This window comes from Natator depressus, chromosome 20, assembly GCF_965152275.1.
Source record: "Natator depressus isolate rNatDep1 chromosome 20, rNatDep2.hap1, whole genome shotgun sequence".
NCBI classification, from domain to species: domain Eukaryota; kingdom Metazoa; phylum Chordata; order Testudines; family Cheloniidae; genus Natator; species Natator depressus.
The window spans coordinates 27,040,989-27,056,720 of NC_134253.1; the positions used below are offsets into that span (position 1 = coordinate 27,040,989).

General features: G+C 53.8%; 1 long non-coding RNA gene across 3 annotated transcripts; it reads left to right on the forward strand.

Moving 5' to 3' along the window:
* Nucleotides 1-2,555: 2,555 nt before the first annotated feature.
* LOC141975120 (uncharacterized) lies at nt 2,556-14,528 on the forward strand. 3 transcript variants are annotated; one of them, XR_012635865.1, is made up of 4 exons: nt 2,556-2,793; nt 10,572-10,639; nt 12,734-12,828; nt 14,173-14,528. It is a non-coding gene; the product is annotated as an uncharacterized LOC141975120 (long non-coding RNA). The 3 variants fall into 3 exon arrangements; XR_012635866.1 differs by having other exon boundaries at nt 10,575-10,639; XR_012635867.1 differs by lacking the exon at nt 2,556-2,793 and adding an exon at nt 7,028-7,050 and having other exon boundaries at nt 10,575-10,639.
* The last annotated feature ends 1,204 nt before the right edge of the window (nt 14,529-15,732 follow it).

Genomic DNA, 15,732 nt, shown 5'->3' on the forward strand with positions numbered 1-15,732 from the left:
TACAGCCAGGGACCTGAGGCCCAGAGGAATTAAGGGAGACACTTGCAAAGGCACAATGGACAGTCATGTGCCCAATTCCCATCTCAGAAAATTCTCCTCTAAATGACTTGCCCACGGCCAATCAGTGGCAAAGCCAGCAATTGAGCCTATGTCTGCTGAGTCCCGGCCTGCTGCCTTAGCCATTGGACCATCCCACCTCACCTGCCTGGTATCTTTCATTCTTTATAAAATATCTCTTAAAAAGCAAAACCGTTCCAACTTTCCTCTCAATCTAAATAGGAGAGGAAGTTCACAAAGTACCAGCTCCTTCTCAGGAATTACTTCTCACAGCATCATCAAAGCAGGATTAAGGAAAGGTTATTGTTTATCATGCAGATATAGGCAAGATCCCAAGGAGGGATAGAACAAGCTTAGGGAATATGAAAAACAAATACCGGCACTGATTAAAAATACAAATCCCTGTGGGAAGATGGCTGGGGAGATTCTCCCTCCCAGAAAGCAAAGTTTTCCAGGGGGAGGGTCTAATTTGGTCCTTAATCACTGGACGTGCTGAGATTCTTATGCAGCATGTTTGCAGAGGAGAAGAAAGAGGCTGATTGATGGATTTTCTGCTGCCTTGCACCTGGTGTTGTCCTTGATGCCTGTGCGTGCACCCAGGCTGGTTTAGGAGCATTTGACACACACTTTCCATTGATGCAAGTGGCTGCAAGAGGTGTCAGGTGATGAAGACTGGAGGACCTGGGCGGGACTCTCTGCGAGCCACAAAGAGAGATGCTGTGGAAACTGAATTCTTCTGCAGACAACACTTGGAAGGTGTTTTCCCTGGTTTGGGTGACCTCTACCGGTCAAAAATATTTTTCCAAATGAATTGAGATGGGTTGATGCAGATTCCCTGACATGCTCCATGATCTCGTTCTCTAACACTCAGAGACACAGAAAGGCAGCTAGGTGGGATTGCTCCTGCGAGTGTTTACACAACTGGGGCCTTACATTGCACACTGACAAGGGCTGGGCCTCATCCTTCCCAGTGCTGGCTCTAAAGCTGACCTTTGGTTGTGGAACAAAGAAATACACTCATAAAAATAACATGTAATAATGCTCCTGTAGCAGGAGCCGCCAGCCTGAGAGGCAGGCTGGGCTTGTGGGCGAGGCCCTGCATTGGGAAAAAAATCTCAGTTCAGTTCCTGGCTGTGCCACAGACTCCCTCTGTGACCTTGGGTAAGTCACTGCCTCTTCCTGGGCCTCAGCTCACGTGTCTGTAAAATGGGAATAGCAATTCTGCCCTGATTTACGTTGTAAGCTCTTCGAGGCACTGTTGTGCTGGGAGTTGTAACACCCACATAGTGAGAGACAGGTGGCAGACCCTGCCTTAATACTAACCATAATGAACCGCAAGAATTGGTTTTGTACGTTAATTCTTAGTTGTTACTTGAACCCCTGGAACAATCCTACTGTGAACGTCGACCCGGTGCACCAGTGTGTCCCATTTGGATGTAGACGGTACCTTGCCATGTGCTGGAAACATACAATGCACTGAAAAACTCTGCACGGCCCAGTCACAATCTCCCCAGGTGCAGCAGCAAGGAGGCTTGAAGAATGTATCCACATGTTTTATTTAATCTGGTAAATTAATAAAAAATGTCAGCGGACAGGAAGCGGGGCTGTTTATGGACTTTTTGCTGCTTCATTTATTTTGCTAAATGGCATTTGTAGATGCGAGCCACCTGTATTAGTGCAAATATAATTACAAATTTATTGCCAGGATAATTCTGAGTTAATTATAAGGCAACTCATTTGCTCAGTGGGGGCCCACAATATTTTTCATTAGTGCCAGCTCTAATTCTGAGCACTATTGTATCCCATCATTTTAATGTGTCGCACAATATTGTCCTATTTCTTTATTTCCTAAAGCTGCGTGAGATGAAACATGGGCTCACCACCAGGCTGGTGCAAAGGAGGCAGCACAAGTCTCAGGCATTCTGGTCTTAAGTGGGGTCGAGGTCTCACACGGCATCCCGTCTCTTCCAGCCCACCCGGGGAAGGGCTCACAGCATATGAGACTTCGTAACATAGAGGGCTGGGAGAAAAGTGAGTGTGTGTGTGTGTGTGTGTAAAATTAAAAAATAACCCCACATTTTTCTACATTTTCTATTGTTTTCAACAAATAACTCAATCAGAAGTTGATTTTTTTATCCCAGTGCAGCACACGTCCCCGAAGGGTTAGCACAAGTGCCCCTACAGCCATGCAAGGAAGTCTCGGCCCAGGCAAGACCCTGGTCTCTGCGGAGATGCAAACCTCGTTCTTTGTAATGCTGATGCTGACATTTTGCTGTGTCTTTTCCCACCCAGTTACTGTTGGCTCAGTGGCAAGCCTGCCTTTCCCTTGCTGGGAAGGGGAGAAGGAATCCGTGATTGATCCAGGGCAGCTGGGAGGCAGAGACGCAGCAAGGCTTGGAAATCAGAGGGCGACGACAGACTGCAAAGTGAAGGGGAAGATGAGATTCAGCACCACTCAGGCTCTTTGCCAAGGAAACTCGGCTGCCTGTGGCAGGAATGCAGAGCTGTAAAGCGGGATCGCTCCTAGGTCTGAGCCGCGGCCTTTGGAATGCTCGTGCTGGGAGAGGGGCTCTGTCTGAGGCAGGCTGGGACTCTGAGGAGAGCAGGAAAGGAGAGGGAGGCTACCCTGGAGGCTAGCATCTGGGCCAGGACACAACCTCTGTCAAAGGAGGCTAAATTCTGTGCTTCTCTGCTTGGACTGGAAACTGCTGAGGCCGGAGTCGGGTCTGTGTCTGTGTAAGTGCCCTGCTCACAAGGGAGGCCCGGGCCCTGATCTGACCCTCCAGTTAATGACTCTTCCTGCGCCTTATTTCCAACCTGAACTTGTCTCACACCAGCTGCCGGCCCCTGGATCTCAGGCTGCCCTTGCCAGCTGGATTACAGAGCTCTCCCTGCTCCCCCACAGATCCTGGTTGGCTGCCTCACTTCTGTAGCCCCCAGCGCATAGGGTGTGAGCGCCCCGTTACCCTGCTCCAGCTCTGGCACCTCCACTCCCCTGCCCGCTCCCCACTGCCGCTTTCCTACACTGACCCGCCTCTGAGTGCCCCTGCCAGCTCGGAGGACGCTCTGCAGCCAGGAGGGAAAGGGGCAGCAGGGGACCGCAAGGGCTGGAGCTGCCGGGAGCCCGAGGCCAGCTAACCCAGGTAGCGAGGCTCCTGTAGAGCAGTGCCCCCAGTATGGAGCAGGAAGGAACAGCTGATGCCACTTGGCAAGTGGAAGGCCCTTGCTGGCAACTCCAGCTCCTGTGTTCCCTTGTCAAGGGGCCCTTTTTCCTCTTCTGCAGAGCATCCTCCGACGTGGCAGGTGTCGGTGCTGGGCCTGGGCAGGGGACACTGCAGCCTGGGACGGGGCAGGGGAGTGCAGGAGCCTCGGGCAGACCCAGAGCTAGGTAGCAAGGCCCCCCGGACAGCAGAGCCCCTAGCTGGGAGCAGGAACCAGGTATGGGCAGAGGGAAGCAGGGATGGGACATAGGCTCTGGGGGAAGTCACACCCTGCTTCCCTGGGCTTGTCCCTGCTTTCCCATTGCCCCTGTCTTCATCCCAGTCCCAGGTAGGGCCCCAGAATTGAGCAAACACCTGCACTGTTTCAGCCACTGCATGCGGGGTCGGTGTTGGCTATGGTTAAGCCAGAAAGGGTACGTGTCTCAGAACTGCCAATCCCCAATGTTCAAAACTCCTGACTCAGACCTCCCAAAAATCATGAGTTTTTTAAGAACTATATAACCCTGAGTTGTTTTGGTCGAGCTTTCGGTTTCTGCCGTCCTGCTGCCAGCAGCCCCCACCCAGTGTGTGCGTGTGACCCTTTCCCACAGTTGTTGAGCAAGGTGATTTTGACCCCACAGTTCTGCCATACTCCCCAGCCCTGACATTTGTGCTGCTTCCCGCTCCAGCTGTGAACGCTACACTAGATATTTTTCAGCCTATGGAAAAGCACAAATGGGTCCGTCCTGGATTCTGAACAGAGGTACAAAGGTGTCAGCTCCCTTCAGTGGGCATTGCCGGCTGTGTTTAGCAGGCGAGAGCTGGCGGCCTGGATTTTACCTTTTGCTCCTCATTCTGATGCACTTCGCAGCTGGTTTGTGTCTTCATTAGAGGGTAAATAGCTATTGTTTGGGCTCTTATGAGATGGAAGAATGGACGTATCTGTGTTTTGTAAATTGTTCTTTCATCTTGGAAGAGGCTGTTTGTGTCTGAACACTGCTCAACACATTGGCTCCTGATTCTATTCAGTTCCTTTTGTCTAGCTCTTGAATAGCTGTTTTCCATGAGAACCACAATAATGAATCCTTCTCCAGATTGAGGTGATTAAACCCTCCACTTAATCCCCCCCCCGTTTCCCCCCCATTGAATAGCCTGGGGCTTGTCATGGGAAATGTCCGTCTTTCATTTCATTTCCTTTTGCTCCTGCCACAAGAATGCTGCACCTGGAGACTTCGTAATTATCACTTGAATCTTATGTGATTAAGCAGGTAGCTAAACGGTTTCCACTGTCTGTTCCACTGCATCAGGTCCTGCATGAAAGGCTCTTAAACTGACAGTTTCCCGTTAAACCGTCCTCTGCAAAGTTGTCTATATTTCTGCACCTTGTTCTTATCATGGAGCTAGGATGGTTCCCTCTGAGGTACCCAAGAGCTCTCAAGGGGGCAATTCAAGGCAGCTATTTATCACCCTTCTGGAAAGGTGCTGGCCAGACGACAGAGCTTCCTTCAGAGTAGCAGCCGTGTGAGTCTGTATCCGCAATAAGAACAGGAGGACTCGTGGCACCTTAGAGACTAACCAATTTATTTGAGCATAAGCTTTTGTGAGCTACAGCTCACTGCGTCGGCTGCATCCTTCGTTGTTGATATTGTTCAGTGGCACCCCATTGCACCGGGTGCTACATGCAGAGCTTCCACTCCAAAGAGACAAGGGCACAGAGTGAGGAAGTGACTTGCCTGAGGTCACGCGGCTGCTCAGTGGGCTCAGAACTCCGGCCCCCTGAGGCCAGGCCAATGCCTGGCACAGGGCCACGCTGCCTTTGTAGAGCTGGGGAGGTTTCGACCGTTGCCCTGTGACGAGTCTGAGGCCTGGCTCCAAACTCACCCAGTTTCGCGTACACTGGTGTCGGGAGTTCAGGCCCACCTGCAGTTTCACCCCTCTGTTTATCCCTCCGTAACTTTGATCCCTCTCCACTGCACCGAACACCCATGGGAGCTGCTGCCCTGATATCAGTGCAGCGGCGCAACCCCAGTCGAGCAGACACGTCAGATGGGCCCAACCCCCGGTGCAGACACACGGCTCCAGCCCAACCCCCCGGCGCAGACACACGGCTCCAGCCCAACCCCCCGGCGCAGACACACGGCTCCAGCCCAACCCCCCGGCGCAGACACACGGCTCCGGCCCAACCCCCTGGCGCAGACACACGGCTCCAGCCCAACCCCCTGGCACAGACACGTCAGATGGGCCCAACCCCCTGGCACAGACACATCAGATGGGCCCAACCCCCTGGCGCAGACACACGGCTCCGGCGCAACCCCCGGCGCAGACACACGGCTCCGGCCCAACCCCCTGGCGCAGACACACGGCTCCAGCCCAACCCCCTGGCACAGACACACGGCTCCGGCGCAACCCCCTAGCGCAGACTCACGGCTCGAGCCCAACCCCCTGGCACAGACACACGGCTCCAGCCCAACCCCCTGGCACAGACACACGGCTCCGGCGCAACCCCCGGCGCAGACACACGGCTCCGGCCCAACCCCCTGGCGCAGACACACGGCTCCGGCGCAACCCCCGGCGCAGACACACGGCTCCGGCGCAACCCCCTAGCGCAGACTCACGGCTCCGGCCCAGCCCCCTGGCGCAGACACACGGCTCCGGCGCAACCCCCTGGCGCAGACACACGGCTCCGGCGCAACCCCCGGCGCAGACGCGCTGCTCCAGCGCAACCCCCGGCGCAGACGCGCTGCTCCAGCGCAACCCCCTGGCACAGACACACGGCTCCAGCCCAACCCCCTGGCGCAGACACACGGCTCCGGCCCAACCCCCTGGCACGGACACACGGCTCCGGCGCAAGCCCCTGGCGCAGACACACGGCTCCGGCGCAACCCCCTGGCCCACCAGCTTGAACTTCTCCTGCAGAGGTGCTGCACTCAGTACAGAGAGCACAACTTGCCCCAGTGAAGCTACCCCAGCAGCTAGAAACACAACAGTCTTGCCCACTTCTCTACTTCACTTACACGTCTGTTCCCTCTATTCGTTATCAAACTCTTCACCCCCTCTAACAAGGTTTTCATGATCAATGCACGTGCTCCTTATCCCCACCCCTTGGCTTGTGTCTCTCCTCCCCCATCTGCCCGTCTCTCACCCCGCAGGAGGCATGTGCACGTAACTTGCTGCAAGCCCTTTGCCCGCCCTTTGGGGCCCCCTCGTTTCCATCACGCCAGCGTGCTCGGCGCTCCCGTTACCTGCCTCTTAGGTCAATGACCACCTTGTTTTCAAGGTGGGTTCAGAGGCAGGGCTCTCAGCTGTGACCTGCTCAAGGGCCTTGGTCTTACTGATAGACAGACAGACCGACCTGGACTGGCGTTATGGTGCTGAGCCCACAGCTGACCTGTACCTTGGTCTGCGGGGCCCCTGTTCACTTCTTTTCAGACTGGAATTCCCCAAGGCTATTTCATTTCAGAGCTGAAACCCAGTGGATCCAGCAGTGCTAGCTCCTGGTTTCCATTTCTCCTCTTCTCGCTGCTCTATGCTCACTTCTCGCACTATTTATAACCCACAAAAGGACCATTTTATGGAACAGCAGGTGCCTTGGCAGGGCTCGGAGCCTGTTATACTGCATCTGGCCATCCCTCCCCCTCCCCCAAAGTGACAGTAATTAGCAGAGCGGCTGGCTCTGGCTGACAGATCCGGAGCGTGTGCTGGAGCCATTACAGAGCAGATCTGAAGAGACTTGCTGGCTGGTGTCAACAGGGAGTGTCCCACCTGCCACAGCAGGGATGGGCTCCAATCTGAGGTGAGCACCATGCGAAACTGGCATGGCGGGGGGCCTCCCGGGGCACCCAGGACCCGGACGGCTGGGTTTAGTTAATACGGCAGAAGTTCATTCAGTGAAAAGTTGAGAAATTCAAAACTGATAAAAGGAAACGCTTCCTACAACCCATGATTGGACTACGGAACTCACAGCCACAGCAAGTGACTGAGGCCAAGAACTTAACAAGGTTCTAAATCAGGGGTGGGCAAACTACGGCCCGCGGACCACGTCCGGCCCGCGGGACCCTCCTGCCCGGCCCCTGAGCCCCTGACCCAGGAGGCTCGACCCCGGCCCCTCCCCCGCTGCCCTCCCTCCCCCACAGCCTCAGCTCACTCTGCCGCCAGCGCGATGCTCTGGGCAGGGCGGCTGTGAGCTCCTGGGGCAGAGCAGCTGCAGCACCCGGCCTGACCCGGTCTCTGTGCTGCACAGTGCGTGGCTGGCTCCAGCCGGTCAGCGTGGTAAGGGGGCAGGGAGCAGGGGGGGTTGGATAGAGGGTAGGGGAGTTCGAGGGAGGGTGGTCAGGGGGCGTGGGTGTGGATAGGGGTTGGGGCGGTCAGAGGGTAGGCAACAGAGGGGTTGAATGGGGCCGGGGGTCCTGGGAGGGCAGTCAGGAAGGAGGGGGGCATGATGTGGATCACAGAAACCCCCTTGGGGCTGCCAACTGATGTGCCAAGACTACGTCTGCCCCTGCTTTCCCTGCCAGCTTGGGACTCCAGCACCCTGTCTTGCTGAGCTGGACGAGCCAGACACACCAATCTGCTCCAGCACAGACCCAGGGTCTGAACCACGTGCCCCAAAGCTGCAGACTTAACTGAAAGCAACTTAAGAAGTGTTCCTGCCTTTAACACTCAGATGCCCAACTCCCAATGGGGTCCAAACCCCAAATAAATCCATTTTACTCTGTATAAAGCTTATACAAGGTACACTCATAAATTGTTCACCCTCTATAACACTGATAGAGAGATATGCACAGTTGTTTGCCCCCCCAGGTATTAATACATACTCTGGGTTAATTAATAAGTAAAAAATGATTTTATTAAATACAGAAAGTAGGATTTAAGTGGTTCCAAGTAGTAACAGATAGAACAAAGTGAATTACCAAGCAAAATAAAATAGAACACGCAAGTCTATGTCTAAGAAAACTGAATATAGATTAAAAACCTCACCCAGTCAGCTTCCTTTTACAGACTAGTCTCCTTCTAGTCTGGGTCCAGCAATCACTTACACCCCCTGTAGTTACTATCCTTTGTTCCAGTTTCTTTCAGGTATCCTTGGGGGTGGAGAGGCTCTCTCTTGAGCAAGCTGAAGACAAAATGGAGGGGTCTCCCAGGGGTTTAAATAGACTTTCTCTTGTGGGTGGACACCCCTCCCCCCCGTGTAGAATCCAGCTACAAAATGGAGTTTTGGAGTCACATGGGCCAGTCACATGTCCAGGCACGACTCAGAACTTACAGGTAGCAGCCATGGGTCACATGCTACCTTGAACGTCCTCAAGTAGACTACTTATGTGGATTGGAGCATTCCAAGATCCATTGTCCCTTAAGTGTTTCTTGATTCTTAATTTGCACATTCCTGTCTCAAGAAGCTGCCCAAATGCTTTACAAACGCTACTTAAAAGTCAGGCAAGAACACACCCAATATCATAACTTCAAATACAAAAATGGCACATGCATACAAATAGGATTAATAGATTCAGTAGATCATCACCTTTACAGAGAGATGTTACATGGCATATGTAGCATAAAACATATTCTAGTTATGTCATATATACATTCATAAGCATATTTCCATAAAGCCTTATGGAGGACACCGTCACAGGGGGGTTGGATGGGGCGGCTGGGGGCAGTCAGGGGCAGGGGTTCTGGGGGCAATCAGGGGGCAGGGAGAAGGGGTGATTGGATTGGTCAGGGGTCCCAGGGGGCAGGCAGGAATGAGAGGAGGGATTGGATGGGGTGGCAGGGGGAAGTCAGGGATGGGGGTTCCGGGGGCGGTCAGGGAGCCGGGGGGGGTGGATGGGGCAGGGGTCCCGGGGGGCTGTCAGGGAACGGGGGGGGTTGGATGGAGCAGGAGTCCTGGGGGGGCCAACAGGGGGCGAGAAGCAGGGTGGGGGCAGGGGTCGGGCCACACCTGGCTGTTTGGGGAGGCACGGCCTCCTCTAACCAGCCCTCCATACAATTTCCAAAACCCGATATGGTGCTCAGTCCAAAAAGTTTGCCCGCCCCTGTTCTAAAAGGACTGGGCATTTGCAGGCTATCCAGAATTTGCAGGCATCCGATGAAGTGAGCTGTAGCTCACGAAAGCTCATGCTCAAATAAATTGGTTAGTCTCTAAGGTGCCACAAGTACTCCTTTTCTTTTTGCGAATACAGACTAACACGGCTGTTACTCTGAAACCAGAGCTAGAATAGTCAATGACAACAAACAGGATTGGAAGGAATATTAGCACTCATATTTCAGAGCTCAAACCAATCTCTAGCTATTAGAGACCAGGATGCAACCTATGTGGGGAGCAGATGATCCTACATCTGCTCCTACAGGGTTCTTACACCTTCCTCTGAAAAACCAGGTGCCAGCCACCTCTGGAGACAGGGATAAAATAGATCTTGGGTCTGACCCAGTCTAGCAATCCCTGTGTTCCTCACCTAAGAGACAGTTTTATTAATTAACCAAACTCTGCGAGGTCCAATTAATTACCATAATTAATGAGAACATAAGAATTGCCAGACCAGATCCAGACCTGTGAGCCAACTTCTCCACTAGCACGTGTCCATGTGTGTGTAAATGTACACACCAATGCCCTCTACTGGGTGGAATCAGACTTGCTCAGCTGTGTGTCATATGCCCTGCACTTCTGACTGCTAATGGAAATTCTCCTGTGGCTCAGGGGGTCAGGGCCTGAACTTTTGGAGCAGGTTGGTCTGAGCTGTGTCCTCACCTTTGCCATGAGTGGCCATGAAGCCTGTGGCAGAGATGTCTGAAGCAGCCACAGAATCCGCACCCCCACCCCGACTCCCTGGGCTGCCACACATCTCCAACATAACAACACACACAGTTCAGACCAGAATGCCAGGGGCAAGTGTCCTGGCTGGAGCGGAGGATGGCTCTTGCTCAGCCCCTGTAGAGAGCATCAGGGAAGAAAGACATTCCAGCTGGGCTTCTGAAATCCCATTAAAATCCAGCGGGTGTTGAGTGCCTCACTCCCTTAGTCTCCTAGTGTGTGTGTGTGAGAGAGAGACAGAGGAGGCTGCTGCCTGGCTGCCCCAGAACAGAGAGAATTCGGTGTGGGAACACGAGTGTGCACTCGCACATGCACGCACGCACACACACCATGCAGTCATTTACCTCCTTGACAGCCAATACACTAATTCCTCCTTATCTCCTGGGCCTGTCCCCCCCTAAATCCATCCTGATCCCTGAAAGCACAGACATCTCATCCTTGCTCAAACCCATCTCCCTGGTCGAATGAGTAATAAACAGCCTGGAATGACTCATCTTTCTTCCCAGCAGGCAATTAATGCTGGATCTGCAGATAATGAGCTACTGGGGTTGTCACTCTCTCAGGAGCAGCGGAGGTAAGATGCAAATGAAGAATGCTCCATACCTTCACCTTAAACTCCTAAACCCCCAGTCCCAGAGGATTGATTAAAATGGGGTTTAATTAAATGATGGAGGGGGGAACAGGAGGAGCCGATGGACAGATGCAGGCAGCGAGACTGGAGAGGTGCACACTGCCTGTCAGCAGGGAGCTTCCCTTCCCTGTTCGACTGCGACTTCACTGCTCCCCGTGCACTCCTGTCTGAGCACCTGGGAAACAGTCATGGCTTTATCCTGGCAACACCCTGGTCAGCACACCCACAGCACAGAAGTTTTCTTAAAAGTCATATGGGAGGATGACTGGAGGAATTCTGGGGGAGTGGGGTCGAGTGATGAGAGCAGGGGGGCTAGGAGTCAGGACTCCTGGGTTCTATCCCCGGCTCTGGGAGTGGAGTGGGCTTTAGTAGGGGCGGGTTCCTGGATTCTACTGCCAGGTAGGGAAGGCTTCATCTAACGGCACAGAGACCAGAACCTTCAAAAAGGGAACCTGCCGCTGAGCCAGAAAGGGACACCAGGCGCCCGAAGGGCCTTAGCTACACTCCCAGCCTTCCTTACACCAGCAGGCGAGAAAGCACCAGGAGGCTGACAGCCAGAAATGGAGAGGACAGGTGGGCCTGTGTCTTTCATTGTTTTATTCATTTATCTAACAGCACCCCAGGGCGTGTGTGTGGCGCGCCCCCGGGTGGAATAAAGAGAAGGACAAGGCCCTGTCCCCAAAGGGCTTGCACATGGCATGTCCAGTGCAAGGAGCAAATAGGAAGAGGGTTTCTCACCCTGGGCAGGGTCCAGCACAAGGCCTAGCTGTCCCCACCCTGACCCCTCACTCCTAGGCAGGGCCCTGCACGAAACCTAGGGGACCTCCTACCCTCACCTAGGGTGGCTAACTTTCTAATCGCACAAAACCGAACACCCCTGCCCCACCCTTGTCCTGAGGCCCCGCCCCTGCCCTGCCCCTTCTCCAAGGCCCCGCCCCTTCCCTTCCCCAAGGCCCTGCCCCTGCCCCTGCCCCACCCCTTCTCAGAGGCCACGCCCCTCACTCGCTCCATCCCCCCCTTCCTCCATTGCTTGCTCTCCCCCACCCTCACTCACTTTTGCCCAGCTGGGGCAGGGGGTCGGGGTGCAGGAGCGGGGTGAGGGTTCCAGCTGGGGGTACAGGCTCTGGGGTGGGGCCGAGGCTGAGGGGTTCAGAGTGTTGGCTCAGGCTGAGGGTGTGGGCTCTGGGTTGGGGCTGGGGATGAGGGGCTTGGGGTGCAGGAGGGGCTGAGGGCTGGGGCAGGGGGGTGGGGTGGGGTGGGGGCTTGCAGGGTGCAGGCTCCAGGAGGGAGTTTGGGTGTGGGAGGGGACTCTGGGCTGGGGCAGGGGGTTGGGGTGCAGGAGGAGGTGCGGGGTCCCGGCGGTGCGGGAGGGGTGCAGGAGGGGGTGCAGGGTGCAGGCGCCCTCCCCACCCTCCTGCAGCTCCCATTGGTTGTGGTTCCTGGCCAATGGGCGCTGCGAAGCCGCACTTGGGGCACGGGCAGCTCAGGGAGCCTTCCTGGCTGCACATGTGCCCAGGAGCCACAGGGACCCAGCAGGCGCTTCCAGAAGCCACACGGAGCTAGGGCAGGCAGGGAGCCGCTGACCGGACTGTTAACGGCCTGGTTGGCAGTGCCGACCGGAGCCACCAGGGTCCCTTTTCCATCGGGTGTTCTGGTCGAAAATCGGCTGCCTGGCAACCCTCCCCCCACTCCTGGGAAGGGGCCCGCACAAGATCGAGGCAACATTGAAGTCCCACTGGGAGGCGGCAGGGTAAAGTCCAGTGGAGATGGCCCTGAGCAATAGTCCACAATCCTCTTGTGCGAGTCACTTCGCTTCGCTTCTGTGTCCCTCCTGCCCAGCCTAGGAGTTTTCTCACCTCTCTGCAGGAGGCTCTGCTGGTGTCCAAATGACAGTGACTACAGCAGGCCTAGACCTGCCTTTCCAGCCGTACCTGAGCCCCTTGTCTGAAGGGAGTCCAAGAACTGTCTGTGCAATGTGTTATTCTTTCATCAAAGATAACATGGTGAACTATTCTAATAGATGCTTATTATTAACAGAAGCCTTCTAGGAATGCGAGATCATCTCTGAATGCTTTATTAATGATTAATGACACGCTGCCTTTCAAAACAAAGGCTTTGGACACGAGAGAGAGGTATTTTATTCATTGTATTTTGCTGCTACTGTTAGTATTGACGGAGAAATAAGATGATAGGCATGGGGAAAAGTCACCAGGGAAAGAAAAGAAAGACAGACAAACAGGGCTGGAAGGCTCAAAGCAGACAAGACCTGTACATCAGAAGAGTCCTCTCTCTCTCCCACACTCCAGCTTAAGAGGAGCTTTCCCAAGCCCTCTGCTAATGATGCTGCTAATTCTATTTTTGCAGGTTTTCCGGTGTTAGCAGCCGGCTTTTGCAGCTTATGCCTCCAGGAGACCCTGGGAGCTGAGATGCAATTCCCACATGCGAGAAACCCACTGTCCAACACACCTGCACTCACCAAATAGGTGACTTGCTCACCACAGACATAACAGCCTTAAATATTTAAGATTAAATAATTAGCACTGGCCCTGGCAGGGCCTGCGCCTCATGGGAGGGACTCATCTCAGAACCAATTATCTCCACATTATTGCCTTCGCCTTGGGAGAGATGGATCCCATGCCCACCCTTCACATCAGGAGGGAGGCAAGTATTAGAGCTCAGGGATGTGTGTGCCAGCTCGTTAATGTGCGGCTGAGAGAAATCCCAGATGAGGGATGATTGATTGCAACAGGGACTGCAATCTACACACATGTACAGCCTCACCTTACACCCTGAACTGTGGCCAGGATACTTGGGGCGCAGAAGTTTTCTTTTACCACCACATGTACAGATGACTAGGGGAGGGTACTGGGGTCTGGTGGGGTACAGCAGGGAGGGCTGGGAGTCAGGCTTCCTAGCTCTGCGAAGGGGGAGAGGTTAACGGGAAGCAGCACTTCTAGTTTTTATTCCCAGCTCTGGAAGGAGAGTGGAGTCTAGTGGTTAGAGCAGGCGGGGGCTAAGAGTCAGGATGCCTGGATTCTGTTTCCAGCTCTACTAGTGATTCATTGTGTGACCTTTGGTGAATTTCTGTGCTCTAGTTTTCCTGTCTGTAAAATGGAGGCAACGCTGGCCTTGTTCACAGTAGTGAAATGCTAACACATTTAATGCTAATGCTCATGCACCAATGCCGGGCGTTGCAGTTTGCAGGGCTCGCCCATTGCTTGGTTTATTCCACGGCCTGGGGTCACTCTGGGGCCTATGGAAATCTGACCCAAAATATTTATGTTGGGGAGGGTTGCTTGAACATTCATAGTGGAGGTGGTTTTGGGTTGTTTTTTTGTTTGTTGGGGTGGGGGCGGGGGAGGGGGGCTTTTGCTTCTCCAAATTGGCTGCTGGAATCAGAGCAGAACTTACAATTTCTGTTACGACTTGTTTACAAGCAACAACAGTAAAAAATAACACGCTATTTCAATCCTGAGTCCTAGGTAATGAACCAGGGAGGATGAATGAGGAGTCAGAGAGTGCCAAAGATCAAGTCATCATAATATCATCAAATCTGGGATACTCCAGAGGGATCCATATCCAAAGACAGAGGCGCAGAGCAAACGTGACGCAGGCCAGCTCAGAAGGGATAAGAAGCAAGCCGCAGAAAATGGACTGGAATCAACAATTGTCAAGAACAATTACCTTGGAGAAGGGCAGATGGGACTGCGCAGATCAGTAAGAGCTAGATATGAATGACTAGGGACTACAGTGGGTCACTGGGGATTAGCAGACAAAAGATGGTAATAAAACCTAGAGAGGGAAGGAAGAAAGAAAATGTATTAAAGGTAGGAGGAGGAATTGGAAATATGTCTGGCTGGTGAGTCTTGCTTGGGGTCTCCAGATTTGGGGTCTGTAAGGAATTCTGCCCCCGGTCAGACTGGCAGGAGACTTTATGGGGGTGGGGGATGCCTTCCTCTGCAGCATGGTGTTTGGGTGAACTACTGATATCGTCTGGGCGTTTCTCACCTGTTCTAATCAATTCCCTGCAGGTGGACGGGGCTCAGGCACTGGGCTCACCTTGGTCCCTCCTGTTCTCTGCTTGTGGCTCACAAGAGTTTAGTCTCCTGAGGACTGAAATATTTTGGTTTAACTCCAGTCAGTGGGCTCAATTTAGGGCCTGTGTAAAGGCCTGTGATATGCAGGAGGTCAGGCAAGACGATATCATGGCCTTAAACTCTGCAAAACCTATGAAACTTGGAAGGAAGAAGCTGAGCTAGAGCCTGGAGAAAGAGGCACTGTAAGACACAAGTCTGCCTGTCCATCTGTGCCACAGTAGCTGAGATATCTATGGCGATATCCCTTCCAGACCGTGCCCTTCACTCCTCCCAGCCCCGGACATTTCTCTGGGACTTTGGTGGCTGCCTCACCGCACAGGCGAGTTTCCCCTGCTGGGAGAGGGCACAGTTCCCTGCTCCGCCACAGCCTCCCTTCTGCTCTCTGCCACTCAGGTCTCCACTGGCGAATTGGGGATAACAATCCTTCCGGTGTCTGTCTTGTTGATTTATAGTGTAAGCAGGGACTCTCCTACTCTCTGTCCCTGCAGTGCCCAGCCCAGTTGGGTCCTGATCTCAGTCAGGATCTGTGCAGCGCCTGGGCCAAGGCAGGGCCGGGCTTGGTGCCTCTGGGGGCTACTGTGACGCAGATAATAATGCTAGGAATGGAGACTAGCGTCCAGCCAGGCCCGGATGCAGCAGGGAAGAAAAATCAGACAGAGGCCAGTGTAATGGGGCTGGTTTCAGCACTTCAGCCTGCTAGGAGAGAGAGAGCAAGTGCAGCTCTTATCTCTCAGTTCCCTAAAAGGATGTAAATTGGAGGCCATTGTGCTCCTTCCAGCCACAACTGAGGGGAAAAGAATGTTCTGAAAAGGACACAAAAGGAAGGAGACTGCATTGAAGTGACCCCCACGCCTCGATTAAGATTTTGAAGCAGGCTCTGGAGCTGACAAGGATCTTTGCAGAGGCCAAATGGGATCATCTGAAGAAGTGAGAAACTGG